This window comes from Puma concolor, chromosome B2, assembly GCF_028749965.1.
Source record: "Puma concolor isolate L17-30 chromosome B2, mPumCon1.1.hap2, whole genome shotgun sequence".
In the NCBI taxonomy this organism is placed as follows: domain Eukaryota; kingdom Metazoa; phylum Chordata; class Mammalia; order Carnivora; family Felidae; genus Puma; species Puma concolor.
Window position 1 is genome coordinate 34,311,453 of NC_141671.1, and position 15,774 is coordinate 34,327,226.

Genomic DNA, 15,774 nt, shown 5'->3' on the forward strand with positions numbered 1-15,774 from the left:
CTGTGTCTCCCTCTCTCTGGCCCTCCCCCGCTCACACTGTCTCTCTCTCTCTCTCTCTCTCTCTCTCTCTCTCAAAAATAAATAAATATTTAAAAAAATTTAAATAAAGCTTATTTATTTATTTTGAGGGCGAGAGAGAGAGAGAGAGAGAGAGAGGGAGAGAGAGAGAGAGAGAGAGAATCCCAAGCAGGCTCCGAGGCAGGGCTAGAACTCATGGACCATGAGATCATGACCTGAGCTGAAACCAAGAGACTCTTAACCAACTGAACCACCCAGGGGCCCCTAGGTGCTTCATTTAATGCAACAACCCTATGTAGTCTTACTGCCTTCATTTGATGAAGGAGAAAATCTAGAAAGAGTTTAAATAAATTGTTCAGGTTTTTGGTTTTGTTTTGTTTAAGATTTTCGTCCCGTTGTTGTTGTTTTAAATTACTGGAGTTTACATAGCCAGCATGACAGAGCCAAAGCTGGGTATTTACTCAACTGTTTTATGTTCCTTTTGGCCACACAGAAAGACGACATTTTCCAGATCTCCATGCATTTAATGGATTGAATTCTGGTTGATCGAATGTAGATGTGATATGTCCCATTTCCCAGTTTAAAACATCCCACCCACACTTCTACTTTCTCTTCCTTATCCACACAGCTGGAAGCCAAGGACTACCTCACCCCATCCTCCCTCCCAAGGACAGAGCCTAGATCCCTGAATAACTGCCTGGAGGAGAGCCTCTCAAGGGAACCACTAACCTCATGTGGGATCTTAAGTGACTCAGTTTTTCATTTGTCCATTGGGAATAGGATATGTGCTCTTCTGGAGCACCTGGGTGGCTCGGTCGGTTGAGCATCTGACTATTTTGGCTCAGGTCATGATCTCATGGTCGTGAGATGAAGCCCCGTGTTGGGCTCTACAGTGAGCATGGAGTCTGTTTGCGATTCTCTCTTGCTCTCTCTCTCTCTCTCTCTCTCTGTCTCACATTCTCTCTCTCTCTCAAAATAAACATTTAAAAAATACACCTGCCCTTCTAATCCCACAAGGTGATTACAAAGATCAAATCAAGCCTTGCTGTGAAATAATTTAAAAAACAAACATCATACAAATGCAAGGAAGTATCGAAACCATTTTCCTGCCTCTGATTAGGAATCTATCCCAGTGACCTTAGAACTGTCATGAAACTTTAGTCTTATAGCCCTGCTTCTATGATCCCTACTAGTTATTCTATTGGTACCATTAAATTTTAACGTAATCAGGGGTGCCTGGGTGGCTCAGTCAGTTAAGCATCTGACTTCGGCCCAGGTCATGATCTCACCGCTCGGTGGGTTTGAGCCCCGCGTCAGATTCTGTGCTGACAGCTCAGAGCCTGGAGCCTGCTTCAGATTCTGTGTCTCCCACTCTCTCTGCTCCTCCCCTGCTCACACTCTGTCTCTCTCTCTCCTTCAAAAATAAGCATTAAAAAAAATGTTTTTAACATAATCAAACTTACAGATGAGTTCCAAAAATAGTTCAAATTGTGGAGCTCCTGTACACCTTTTACCCAGATTCCTTAATTGTTTATATCTTGCCCCATTTGTGATTTATTCAAAAGTAAGTTGGGGACATTGTGTGCTTTACCCCTACCAAGGGAACACAACTGCCAACACCTTGATTTCAGCCCAGTGAAACTGATTTCAGATTTCTGGTCTTCAGAACTGTCAGAGAATAAATGTGCCTTATTATAATGTACCAAATTTGTGGTAACTTGTGACAGCAGTCATAGGAAACGAATACAGTCCTATATTCAAAATATTTGCCCAGATAGTATCCATTATACCTATTTTGGTTCTCAACTGAATGTCCAGTTCAGAATTATACTTTGCATTTATTCAGTTGTCTTGAATGTTTAGTTTCCTCTAACCTGAAACAACTCCTCGGCCTTACTTTGTCTTTCTTGACCTTGACATTTTTGAAAAGTAGAGCCTTTTATTTGCAGAACATCACTCATTTTTTGTTTGGCTGATGTTCCCTCAACCTTGAATTCAGATTATGCATTTTGACAGGAATATAATATGATTGCAGGAGGTACATGATGTTGGTCTGTTCCAATATTAATAATGTTTATTTTGATCACTTGGTTATGGTGGAGGCTGCCAGAACTCTCCACTGTAAACTTATTATTTTCCCCTAGATAGCTAAAAAGTAATTTGGGAAGAGATGCTTTGAGAATTTTCCTTATCACACATTAACCCTCAAGTTTCCATATCCATGATGATTTTCTAACTCTGTCATTCCTTCTATATTAGCAGATAGGATTCTGTTCTAAGGAAGATCTCTTTATTTTCCATTACTTACTCATTTTTTAAATTTATATCAGAATAGACTTGTGGATTCTTATTTGATTCCATAAGTTATAATCCGGTAACATCATTATTTATTTTTGATGCTCAAATCATCCCAGATTTGGCCACCGGGAGCCCCTTCAGGCTGGCTCCTGTGTTCTTTTGATATAACCCCAGTGTTCGTTGAGCACTTGCTTTCCTACTTTCTGGCACAAGAAGATATTTCGGGTTCATCTCATTCTTTCTTTGCCAAAATCTGTTCTCCAAGAAACCCTGGTTCCCCTTTTTGGAGAATGGCATTTAGAAACCAAGATGCCCATTGTCAGCTGTATGTCATTGCTTCTCTAGGCTCTCTCAGTGGACAAAGCCAGGAAATCTGTGTAAAGTCGTAAGTTCCTACTGATACCTCTAATTCTAATCCAACATCACGTGGCATATTCCCTCTTTTTGTAATTCCCTTTTTTGAACCGTGAGAAAATTGGCTGCCATTACCTTCAGTATATTTTCTCATCTACTCAAGCCTAATCTACCAAGTAGAGGTCAATATTTATTTACAGATTTGGGGGGAAGGAGGATGGACAGTGAGATTCACACATTTTTTTTTTTAAAGTTTACTTATTTATGGGCACCTGGATGACTCAGTTGGTTTTGAGTGTCCAGCTTTGGCTCAGGTCAAGATCTTGCGGTTCGTGGGTTCGAGCACTGTGTTGGGCTCTGTGCTGACAGCTCAGAGCCTGGAGCCCGCTTCAGATTCTGTGTCTCCTTCTCTCTCTCTGTCCCTCCCTCCCCCCTCTCTCAAAAATAAATATTAATTTTTTTCAAGTTTATTTATTTTGAGAGAGAGAGACAGAGAGAGAAAGAGAACACAAGCCAGGGTAGAAGGCAGAGAGAAAGAGAGAAAGAATCCCAAGCAAGCTCCACGCCAAGTGTGGAGCCCAACTCAGGACTCAGTCTCATGACCATGAAATCATAACCTGAGCCAAACCAAGTTGGACGATTAACTGACTAAGCCACCCAGGTGTCCTGAGATGCACACCTTTTAAGGCATAATTTGATGACTTTTGACAAATGTCTTCATTGATGAGACTCACATCCCTACCAAAATATAGAATATTTTCACCATTTTCATTGCCTCAGCAATTTGACACCCCCAGATGCAACCAATTTTTTCATTTTATTCCACCATAAATTAGATTTACCTGTTCTAGGTCCTTATATAATTGAAAACACTGTGAACTCTTTTTTTTTTAATTTTTTTTTCAACGTTTTTTATTTATTTTTGGGACAGAGAGAGACAGAGCATGAACGGGGGAGGGGCAGAGAGAGGGAGACACAGAATCGGAAACAGGCTCCAGGCTCTGAGCCGTCAGCCCAGAGCCCGACGCGGGGCTCGAACTCACGGACCGCGAGATCGTGACCTGGCTGAAGTCGGACGCTTAACCGACTGCGCCACCCAGGCGCCCCAAAAACACTGTGAACTCTTTTATATCTGGCGTTCTTCGTTCCACATAACGTTTGTATCTACAAAGTTCATTCACACTGCTGTGTATATCTGTAGTTTGTTCCTCTTTACCGTTGACTAATTTTCTATTGTACAAATCTGTTTCACCATTCTGGGATGCCCATTTGGGTTGTTTCCAGCCTGAGGTTATTATGGAAAATAACTTCTTTGAACATTTTTGTACAAGTCTTTGCAAAGACATACTGTTCATTTAGCTTGAAGTAATTGCTCAGGAGTGAAATTCTTGAGTCATCGGGTATTTAACTTTATAGGAAGCTGCCAAACATTTTCCCAAAGCAGTCGTACCATTTTTCACTCCTGCTAGCAACAGAGGAGTATCCTAGTTAATCCACTTTTGCCAACATTTGGTATTTTCAGTCTTTTTAATTTTAGCCATTATAGTGAGTTTGGGATGGTATCTCACTGTGATTATAATTTGTACGTTTCCCTAATGCATAACACTTTTGAGCACTTTTTTATGGGTTTATTGGCCTTTTGTATATTTTCTTTTGTGAATGCCCAAGTCTTTTGCTCATTAAATATTTTGAGGTCATTTTCTTATTGGTCTTTAAAAATACATTTTGGGAGGCGCCTGGGTGGCGCAGTCGGTTAAGCGTCCGACTTCAACCAGGTCACGATCTCACGGTCCGTGAGTTCGAGCCCCGCGTCGGGCTCTGGGCTGATGGTTCAGAGCCTGGAGCCTGTTTCCGATTCTGTGTCTCCCTCTCTCTCTGCCCCTCGCCCGTTCATGCTCTGTCTCTCTCTGTCCCCAAAATAAATAAACGTTGAAAAAAAAAATAAAAAAAAAATACATTTTGGGTGCAAGTCATTTGTGAAATAAATGTTTCATGAATATATATTGTTTCAGTCTATGGTTTTCCATTCCATTTTCTTTTTTAAATTTAATTTAACTTAATTTTTTAATGTTTATGCATTTTTGAGAGGGAGAGAGTGTGAGGGGAGGAGGGGCAGAGAGAGAGGGAGACAAAGGATCCGAAGCAGGCTCCACATTGTCAGTGCAAAGCTGGACATGGGGCTCAAACCCACAACATGAGATCATGACCTGAGCCAAAGTCTGACACTCAACTGACTGAGCCACCCAGGTGGCGCCAGTTTTTTTAAATTTCAGTGAGAGAACAAGTGCGAGTGGGTGAGAGGGACAGAGGGACAGAGAGAGAGAGAGAGAGAGAGAGAGAGAGAGAGAGAATCCCAATCCCAAGACCCTGGGATCACGACCTGAGCCAAAATCAAGAGTCGAATGCTCAACTGACTAAGCCACCCAGGCGTCCCTTTCCTATTCTTTTGTTTTGTTTAAGTTTTTATTATTTATTTGGAGAGAGAGAGAGAAAGCTCGAGGGGAGGGGCAGAGAGAGAGGAGAGAGGCAGAATCCCAAGCAGTCTCCACACTTCCATTGCAGAGCCCGATGTGGGGCTCAAACTCACAACCATGAGATCATGACCTGAGTTGAAGTCAGACGCTTAACTGACCTAGCCACCCAGATGCCCCTCCTCTTCGTTTTCTTAACTATGTCTTGTCATTAGCAGAAGTTTTCAATTCTGACAAAGTTTATCAAACTTTTATTTATTTTTTTTGAGAGAGAGAAAGATTTAGAGCATAATTGGGAGAGGGGCGGGGGGGGGGGAGAGAGAGAGAGAGAGAGAGAGAGAGAGAGAATCCTAAGCAGGCTCTGCACCCCGTTAGCACAGAGCCCAATGTGGGGCTCGAACTCATGAACCCTGAGACCATGACCTGAGCTGACCAAGAGTTCGATGGTTAACCGAATGAGCCACCCAGGCATCCCTAATTTGTCAAACTTTTAAATGGCTATTTGCTTTCTATATCCAAAGAAATGTTTTCCTGCCTCCAGGTTGTGGATCTCAAGTACTTTACATTAATGCTGGAATCAAATGAACAAATTTTTCTTCTTCTTTTTTTAATCTTTAAAAAGACTTTTTAAAATATTTACTTTTGAGAGAGAAAGGGAGAGAGAGCACAAGTAGGGGCAGGACATAGAGAGAGAAGGAGACACAGAATCCAAAGCAGGCTCCAGGCTCTGAGCTGTCAGTGCAGAGTCTGATGCGGGGCTCAAACTTAGGAACCTGGAGATCATGACCTGAGCCTAAGTCAGACGTTTATTTTTTTATTTTTTATAATTTTTTAAAATGTTTATTTATTTTTGAAAGAGACAGAGTGTGGGCGGGGGAGGGGCAGAGAGAAAGGGAGACAGAATCTGAAGCCGGCTCCAGGCTCTGAGCAAGCTGTCAGCACAGAGTGTGACGCGGGGCTTGAACTCACAAACTGTGAGATCATGACCTGAGCCCAAGTCAGACGCTTAACTGACTGAGCCACCCAGGTGCCCCCAGACGTCTAACCGACTGAGCCACCCAGGTGCCCCAGCAAATTTTTCTCCTTTAAACTCAGAAGGCCAAGAGCCAAACAGACTTTTTTTGGTGAGCAAATGAAACATTTTAAAGGACATCTAAGAGATAAGGAACGAGAGCGTTGGGTTCTTAGGACTAAAATCTCGAGACTAAAAGTCGCTTTTTCAAGTGGAATAAGCCTCACGTTGTCGAGGGAGCTTAGATTAGAGTCATCAACCAGGGTGAATCACTTGCAACTGAGAACACCTAACAAAGCAACCGCACTCCTTCCCACGATCACAAGGATTTGGGGGGAGTGGGTTCAAGGGTGTCAGTTTAGGAGGCTGCATGGTATTTGAGTCATTCAACGAAGAGTCCGTCTGTTCAAGAAGGCAGGCTGTAGAGCATGGACTGGGGACACGGTCCCACAGTGCAGCCAGCTCATGTGGTATGCCCCAGTGCCACAGTGTTTTTCTTTTCTTTCCTTACTTTAAAGACAACCATAATTTAAAAAACTCATGAAGTGTAAACATCAAAATTTTGAAAAGGTACACAGTGAAATATATCCCTCCCACCTTTACCTTCCACAACAGATAACCCCTGTTACTGGTTTTCTTGCGTATCCTTTAAGAGATTTTGGAAGCATTTATAAGATATTATACATATGGAGTATCTCCCTTTGTTATATAAATGGTATCTACTGTGTACATTGTTCTGCCTCTTGCTTTTCTCTTTTTTTAAGTTGATTTATTTTTGAGAGAGAGAGAGAGAGAAAGCGTGAGTGGGGGAGGGGCAGAGAGCGTGGGAGAGAGAGAATCCCAGGCAGGCTCCACATGCAGGTCGAGATCATGACCTGAGCTGAAGGGGGATGCTTAACGAACTAAACCACCCAGGCGTCTCTCATCTTGCTTTTTTCGATCAGTGATATGCGTTGGAGTGTTTTCCATATCAGTACACAAAAGTATTTTTCATTCTTTTCTACGCCTGCATAGTATTCCGTTGCACGGACGGGGCAGCAGAATGGCAGAATGACGTGCACGCGCGTGTCCATACGCTCGCGCTTGTGCACACCGTTCCAAGCCACGAGCTCAGCTCCTACTAAAGTATTAAGCCACACAAAAGCCACTTAATGTTTCCATTTCCAGCCTTCCAACTTGGCACCCCTAAGAGTCTGGCTGAAAGCTTCCCGTGCTGATTTATTCATCCACACCTTTATTGATGGACATTTAACTTTTCAGGTTTTTGCTCTTTCTTTCAAGCATTGCTTCAGTGAAAAACCTCGTATGTACGTCATTTTGCATACCTGCAACTGTAACTGTAAAATAAATTCGTAGAAGTAAAGTTGCTGAGTCAAAGGGTATGTACACATGGAGTTTTGATAGACGTGACCAAATTGCCCTTAATAGGAGTTATCCCAATGCCGGTAATGTATGAAAGCTCCTATTTTCCCACACTTATGGCTAACCTACAGGTTATCAATCTTTTGGATCTTTACCAATCCAATAAGCAATAAATAAATCTCAGTGACTTTTAGTTTGGCTTGATAATATTATAAGTGAGGATGAGTATCCTTTCAGATCTTTAATGGACATCTATATTTCCTTTTCAGTTGTATGTTTTTAAAGATTTATATTTTATTGTTATCACTTTTCAAGTGAGTTCTATGCCCCATGTGGGCTTTGCACTCATGACCCCATGATCAAGAGTCACATGCTCTACTCATTGAGCCAGCCAGGTGCCCCTCGTTTGTACTTTTTAATTGAGTTGATGATCATTTTATTATTGTTTTCTAGGTGCATTTTATACCCAACATCTTTTTTCTTCTTTTAAAGTTTATTTATTTATTATGAGAGAGACAGAAACAGCGTGAGTGGGGGAAGGGCAGAGAGAGAAGGAGAGAGAGAATCCTAAGCAGGTTCCGCACTGTCAGCATGGAGCCCAATGTGGGGCTTGAACTCATGAAATCGTCACATCATGACCTGAGCTGAAACCGAGAGTTGGATGTTTAACCAACTGAGCCACCCAGGCGTCCCTATACCCAACATTTTTTTTTAGGTCACGTTTATTGAAGAATAAATTGCATACAATGAGATTTAACTTCTCATGGAGCTGTCCCTTGTATGTGGAACGCCTTGCTACTCATTGGTGCTTACTCATTTGAAAAACTCAGGCTCATCAACTGCAGTGAGAGGGTTACAGGGAGCAGGTTACACTCAGGCCAAGATTTCAAAAGTCTCATACATATAGGCAGTGTGTTCAATGGAAGGAACGTAAGCTCTGGAATCTGATAATTTGGGCTCCTGTCTTTGCCGTGTATTAACTATGCGATTTTGCTCAGATTATGTCACCTCTTTGGGTCTCAGTTTCCTCATCAGCTAAAAAACCCCTCAAAATCAAATCCCATCAGATAACATAATGAAAGCACACTGTCTAGTGCCAACACGAACTGGTGCTTAATAAACGTGTTTCCCTTTTCTCCAGTGACAGCCAGTCACTCCAGACACCATGCCCTGGGGCAGCAGAATGGCAGAATGACGTGTCCGCGCGTGTGCATGCATTCGTGCTTGCGCACACCATTCCAAACCATGAGCTCAGCTCCTACTAAAGTATTAGGCAACAAAAAAGCCACTTATGTTTCTATTTCCAGCTTTCCGACTTGGCACCCCTAGAGTCTGGCTGAAAGCTTCCCGTGCTAATAAAATGGGCTCAAAGAGAAAATACATCTAAGAGAAGACATATTTCAAGAATGAGTAATTGCTCCTTTTCAGTAAAGAGTTACTCGAAACCACCCTGCCAAACCTGTTCTGCCTTGTAGATTGCGCTTGAACAGGCTTCTTCCTGCTACCATGACCTGTTGATGCAACTGCCCTGGATTAATAAAGAGTTTCAGAAAAAGAACTTGTCCCCCAGACCCTGGAGTTTTGGTCTTTTCTATTCCCAGCAGTGAACCCTCTGTCTACCATGAGGGAGGCAAGACAATCACGGCAGAACTAACGAAGAATCATTTTCTCCCCACCCAGCCAGACAAAAATGGATGAGGTATGCTGCTATCCTGAAGGTGCCAAATGGGCACCTGAGGTCCTAGGGTTGCCCAGGCTGGGTGGCAAAGACCTATTTCCAGGCCTTGCAAAGAAGCAGCTAGGTCGCCTCTCAATGGATTTCGCTTGCAGGGTAGAGTGGGCTAAAGATTGGGTGAAGTCCTCAGGAGGATCTCCCTTTCTCACCAGCCATGGTCATGAGTTCTCAGCCATAGCTATGTTCATACCACCTGGAAGACCTGGTGTGAGCTTCTAAAGCTGGTGCCCTATGTCCTGCTGTTGTTTCCAAATAGATCAAGTTTTAGCCTTCTGAATCTACTTTATGGCAGTGAGGTCTCAGTTCAGGAAGAAAAGGTAGGGGATAAAGCCATAGTTGTATGACTCTCCCCAGGGAGGCATCTATCAACAGATCAGCCCTCTCTGAGCTGGAAGTACGGGTCAGAGTGCAGAGACAAGTACATCTCTGGGATTCAGCTTCTACTCTGCCTTTCAGGGCCCTGAGGTATGTGAAGGGAATAAGAATTGTGGCTTCCGACAGGTGCCTAGTAGATAGAAGAGTCAGCAGCCACTGATGGCTGCAAAGTGGGGCTGAAGCCTCTTATTGGAAGGGAGAGGGGAAATGACTCTGAGTTCCAGAGCTCATCCCTTGTGTGACCCTGAAGAGGCCTGGAAGGATTCCTGGATGTGTGTGAAATTCAAGAGAGCTGGGTTTTTAGAAGTGATTCTTATTACTGACAATGCGAACATTATTCGCTATTTACTGCATGCCTAACCATGTGCTAGATGATTTATAAGAATTATCTTATGCAGTCCTTACAACCATGATCACATGACGTAGGTATTATTATTGTCTCCCTTTTACAGATGAGGGAGCTAAGCCAGGAAGAGGTTAAGCAACTTCCCTAAGGTCCAAGCAATAGTTTATGGTCCTGGGATTCAAACACAGGCATTTTGGCTCTAGTAGTTGTGTTTGTTACTACTACATGGTGATTCTTTTTGATGAAGTTGTCTTATCATAGTTCTTACCATATAAGGCTATACAGTTATTTGTTTAAATGACTACCACGTACACTAAACTCGATGGTGGGCACAGCACATTCTTCATTTTCCCGTTGATGGTGCCCAACACTGACCTGAACACCAGGCCAGTGGTCAGCAAGCATTTATTGAATAAATATTAAATAACTGAATATTACTTTCAGTGCCTTAGCACAGGGGAAAGATGTGAGAGAGAGAGATGGAGGGAGGTATAGGTTACAAAGGCACTAAGGACTCAAGTCCTCTGGTGGTTCCAATGGAAATTACCATGTTAAGCTGGTTACTTCCAAACTGGGTTAGGTACGACCCACGGTGGCAGTTGTACACACTATTTCTGGTCCACGATGGTTTTCTGTACTTCTTCCTTGAAAACAGTACCCCACCCCCCAAACCAACTCTTGGATACTCCTGCCTCACCCCTTGAGGTTTCAATGGGACTGTTATTACAAGTTTCCACCCATCCCTACCCAAGGAAGACTCTTGACTCAAGCCTGGCCATTCAGACCCCTCCTTGGATTTTGGTGCTAGAAGAATGGAATTTTGGAGATATTTGAGGCTGTCTTACCTGGTTGCATGGAGGAACCCAGGCTGCAACGTGGGAGGATGAAGCCAATGTGCAAAGAGAAGCAGTCAAGCAGAGATGAGATGAGAGATGGGGAGAAAGAGACCAAGTAACATTTTTTAAGACCACACCTGGAGATAAATCTACCCTGAGATGTCCCTGATTTCTGGGCCTTTATAGGTAACTATTTGCCAATGCTAGTTTAAGTTGGTTTTGTCACATATAACTAAGATAATTCTTTTTTTAAAAAGATTTTATTTATTTATTTTTAAATTTTTTAACGTTTATTCATTTTTGAGAGATGGAGCATTAGTGGGGAAGGGGCAGAGAGAGAGGGAAACACAGAATCTGAAGCAGGCTCTAGGCTCTGAGCCGTCGGCACAGAGCCCGATGTGGGGCTCGAACTCACGTACTGCGAGATCATGACCTGAGCCGAAGTCGGACGCTCAACCGACTGAGCCACCCAGGTGCCCCAAAAAGATTTTATTTTTTAAGTAATCTCTACACCCAATGTAGGGCTTGAACTCACCACCCTAATATCAAGAATCGCATGCTCTACTGACTGAGCTGGCCAGGTGCCCCTAAGATAATTATTTTTTAATAGAGTAACCTGTAGTAGGGTTTTCAAAAACAGGAAAAAAATTCATGGGACATACTTCAACTGAAAATTATCCATTGTTTATCTGCAATTCAAATTTAACTGGCCATGATGTATTTAGCTGGCAACTTTATCCTACAGGGATGTACAACAGGGTACCAGAGGATGTGTCAAACCACATGACAAATGTAACATATGAGTCAATGCTGGGAATTTTTTTTTTTTGGAAGGGTTAAACTTTAGTAATTTAATTGGGTAATTGAAAAATATTTTTATATTAAAATAACTATAGGGGCGCCTGGGCGGCTCAGTCAGTTAAGCGTCTGACTTCGGCTCAGCTCATGACCTCACACTTGGTGACTTTGAGCCCCACATCAGGCTCTGTGCTGGTAGCTCAGAGCCTGAAGCCTGCTTTGGTGTCTGTGTCTCTGTCTCTCTCTGCCCCTCCCCCCCCTCAAAAATGAATAAACATTAAAAAAGGTAAAATAACTATAGATAAAATATGAACTGTAACAATTAAGACAGTTGGTAGAGGCACATTAATAGACCAACCAAAGGAACAACCCAAAAGCCCAGAAATGAAATAGTATTTATAGAAGAATTTAGTACATGATAAAAGTAGCATTTCAAATTAGTAGAAAAAATAACGGGGGTGCCTGGGTGGCTCAGTCGGTTAAGCGTCCGACTTCGGCTCAGGTCATGATCTCACGGTCTGGTCCGTGAGTTCAAGCCCCGCATCAGGCTCTGTGCTGACCGCTCAGAGCCTGGAGCCTGTTTCGGATTCTGTGTCTCCCCCCTCTCTGACCCTCCCCTGTTCATGCTCTGTCTCTCTCTGTCTCAAAAATAAATAAATGTTAAAAAAGAAAAAGAAAAAATAACAAATTATTCAATAACTGGTGCTGGGATAATTGGCTTCCTGTTTATGAAAAGAAAAATTAGGTTAGATCCCTGTTTCACACTTTAAAACAAATTCCAGGGGTGCCTGGGTGGTTCAGTTGGTTAAGCATCCAACTTCAGCTCAGGTCATGATCTCATGTTCCGTGAGTTTGAGCCCCACATAGGGCTCTGTGCTAACAGCTCAGAGCCTGGAGCCTGCTTTGGATTCTGTGTCTCCTTCACTCTCTGCCGCTCCCCTGCTCACAATCTGTCTCTGTCTGTCTCTCTCTCTCTCAAAAAATAAATATTAAAAAAAAATTTTAAACAAATTCCAGATAGGGGTGTCTGGGAGGCTCAGTTGGTTCAGGATCTGACTCTTGATTTCAGCTCAGGTCATGATCTCACAGTTCGTGGGCTTGAGTCCCAGGTCAGGCTCCACTCTGACAGAACCTGCTTGGGATTCTCTCTCTTCCTCTCTCTCTGTCCCTCCCCTGCTCGTGCTCTCTCTCTCTCTCTCTCTCTCTCAAAATTAAGAAAAAGAAAAAGAAAGAAAATTAAAGACAACCAAAAAAATGCCAGATAGATAAAAAGATACAAACCTGAAAAAAATGACATAATAAAAGAACAAGAAAAAATATCATGGAATTAAAACAATTTCAGAAAGGGGAAGTATGACATAAAACCTGGAAACTGTAAAAGAACAGATTAATAAGTTGAACTGAAATACAAATTAAAAGTTTTTTTCATGACAAAAACCACCCAAAATAAGGCCAGACAATTAACAAATGGAAAATATTTGCAACTCATATTATAATAATGCTAATTTTGCTAGTATCTAAGAAGTTCTCTATGAATAAAAAAAAAAAAAAAAGGATGAGGCTAACCCTAGGCGAAAAGGCAAAGGACATGAAAAAGCAATCTAAATGGAGGGCTCTGTAGATTTCTTAAGACTTTTTTTTTTTTAAGATTTTTTATTTTTAAGTAATCTCTATACCCAACATGGGGCTTGAATTCACAATCTCAAGATTGAGAGTAACATGCTCCACTGACTGAGCCAGCCAGGCGCACTGATTCTTTAAGCATCTTAAACATATGAAGAAAAATGCTCAACTTTATAAGAGAAATAAAAATTATAACACAATGACACTTTTAACCTATTAGATTGAAAAGATGAAAAAGCACTCTTAAATGCAATCATGACAGAGAGAAATTTTACAATATTTTTCAAACTTACAGATGCAAAACTCTAACATATTAATTCTAGTTCTAGAAATCCACTCTACAAATCTATGTGCCAATTAACTGTGTATTTCAGCATCATTATTATAGCAAAAGACAGGAAACAATTTAAGCGTTCATCAGTAGCAGACTGGTTAATATTGAGGTACATCTATACAATAAAATACTATGCAGTATTGGGAAATAGAATCAGGAAATGTTATGTTTATGTTTGCACATACGTGGTCTATCTCTGGAAGGATATGCAAGAAACTGGTAAGGGTGTGTATGTTTGGGAACATACTTTTGTCCTTCTCTAATTTTCCACCATGTGTACTGATTACTTATTCAAAAATAAATAAAATACATTTTAAGTGTTAAAATACCTCAAGAGAAATAAAAAATATAAATATGTTATTTATAAAGTAGATTGCAAACACTGTGAGCTTTTAACATATCATATAACAGTTCAAGGGCATTTCAAGCTCAGGTAGGCACTTGGGATTCTCACCCTATACCTGGGGGAATAAGGGTGATAAATGAACCCTCCAGTTGCTTGGGACACTAGAGGAAGTGTGAAAAGCACTGCTTTACAGATATTAAGGCCCACAGACCAGACTCAGGGGAGATACCGTTTGGAACTTGGAAGTAAGGTCATGCTTTGAGTCCTGGAAAACAGAGACCGCTCTAAGTCTTTAAAACAGAGGGAATTTAAGTCAGAGAATTGGCTTATAAAAAGTGTTGGCAGAGATAAAAAGTGAAAAGAGAAAAGTGAAGTAGCTCAGAGAGGAGCAAGAAATTAGTGCTGCCCTCACGCTGGGGGACAGAAGGACATCTTATTACCAGAGCCCAAGGCCTGGAACTGCTGGAAGTTGGAGCCAGGTAGGTCGGAAGAGACAGCCTGAGATTGGGGTACTCTGCCTTTTTCCTCAATCTCTCCATTTTCAGGCCTCCCTTAGATGGTGCCCAGCAACTCAGCCTAGAAGGCAACCAGCACAGGAATCCAAGATTCCCAGCCTTTGAGGTATCATACTACCCACCCCCCCCCCACCACCACACCACCATACTGAAAAGGGTGAGGGAAGGGTGAGGAATGAATTTGAAGGTAAAGCAGGTGCAAGATCAGCACAGAGGGAAGTTAGGGGGGAAAAAAACCAAGACGTAGTTGACAATTCTATCCCCTCCGAAAAGAATCAACTCAGGGTGCCTGGGTGGCTCAGTTGGTTAAGCATCCGACTTTGGCTCAGGTCATGATCTAGCTGTTGGTGACTTCAAGTCCTGTATTGGGCTCTGTGCTGATAGCTCAGAGCCCAGAGCCTGCTTTGGATTCTGTGTCTCATTCTCTCTCTGCCCCTCCCCTGCTTGTGCTCTGTCTCTCTCTGTCTCTGAAAAATAAATAAATGTAAAAAAAAAAATTGAAAAGAATCAACTTCGGGTGCTACACAAAGGTGGGTTTCTAGAACTGCAATATTAAGGCCCAGATATTTTCTTTAAAATGTGTTTTAGAGCTAGTTTGTCCAAACCAGATCTAACCCTGAACTGTATACTACATCTGATTGTTATGTCTGTTAAAAACATTTTAATCTAGAATGACATCTTTTCTTGACTTGGTGAAGGAAAGGGGCCCTTTGTCCCAGCGACTCTCCCACCTTCTGGTTGTTTGCTGCCTTTTGCTTTCTTTAGCTTGATCCTCTTGTCTATCCTAGAACTTGATTGGATCCAAGTGGAACACTTTTGGTAAGAATAGGTCACAGTTGACTATGTCTATTTAATGTTAGCATCCTAGCAGGAGATATGTAATACCCAATTGCTCCACCATCAATAATGCTAACATTGACCACTGTTAGAGTAGTGAAAGCCTGATAATTTCATCCTGCAGTTAACTTTTAAGAGAGAAAATCATCTTTATGGTACACTTAACCTTGTTGAAGCTCAGTGTCCCCATTTGAAATGTGAACAATAGGATTATTGAATAGATCAAATAAATTAATGCATTCAAAGCACCTAGGACATAGTCAACATTCAAATAAGGTAGCAATTATTATTATTTTGGTTGCAACTCCACCACCAGAAAATATGGAACAGTAGAATCAAAAGCTCTACCTCTCCATTCCCAACATTCATTCCCCTTTTCTGAGCGGTCAGGCCATTTGGGAGTCTGATTGACCAGGCTGAAAGTTTGGCCCTGTTGCTAGAACAGGTTAGATCTGTGGACAAGATATTTCTATCAATATCCTTTTATGTAAAAAGATAACTGCCATATGTGGAG

The 15,774-nt window shown here is 41.9% G+C and overlaps 1 long non-coding RNA gene across 1 annotated transcript in view; it reads left to right on the forward strand.

The window, feature by feature from the left end:
• LOC147580897 (uncharacterized) overlaps positions 1–9,084 on the forward strand; it is a 40,070-nt gene extending 30,986 nt beyond the window's left edge. Inside the window, exon 2 of the long non-coding RNA XR_015251179.1 lies at positions 8,823–9,084. This is a non-coding gene — a long non-coding RNA (uncharacterized LOC147580897). The remainder of the gene's footprint in view (positions 1–8,822) is intronic.
• The last annotated feature ends 6,690 nt before the right edge of the window (positions 9,085–15,774 follow it).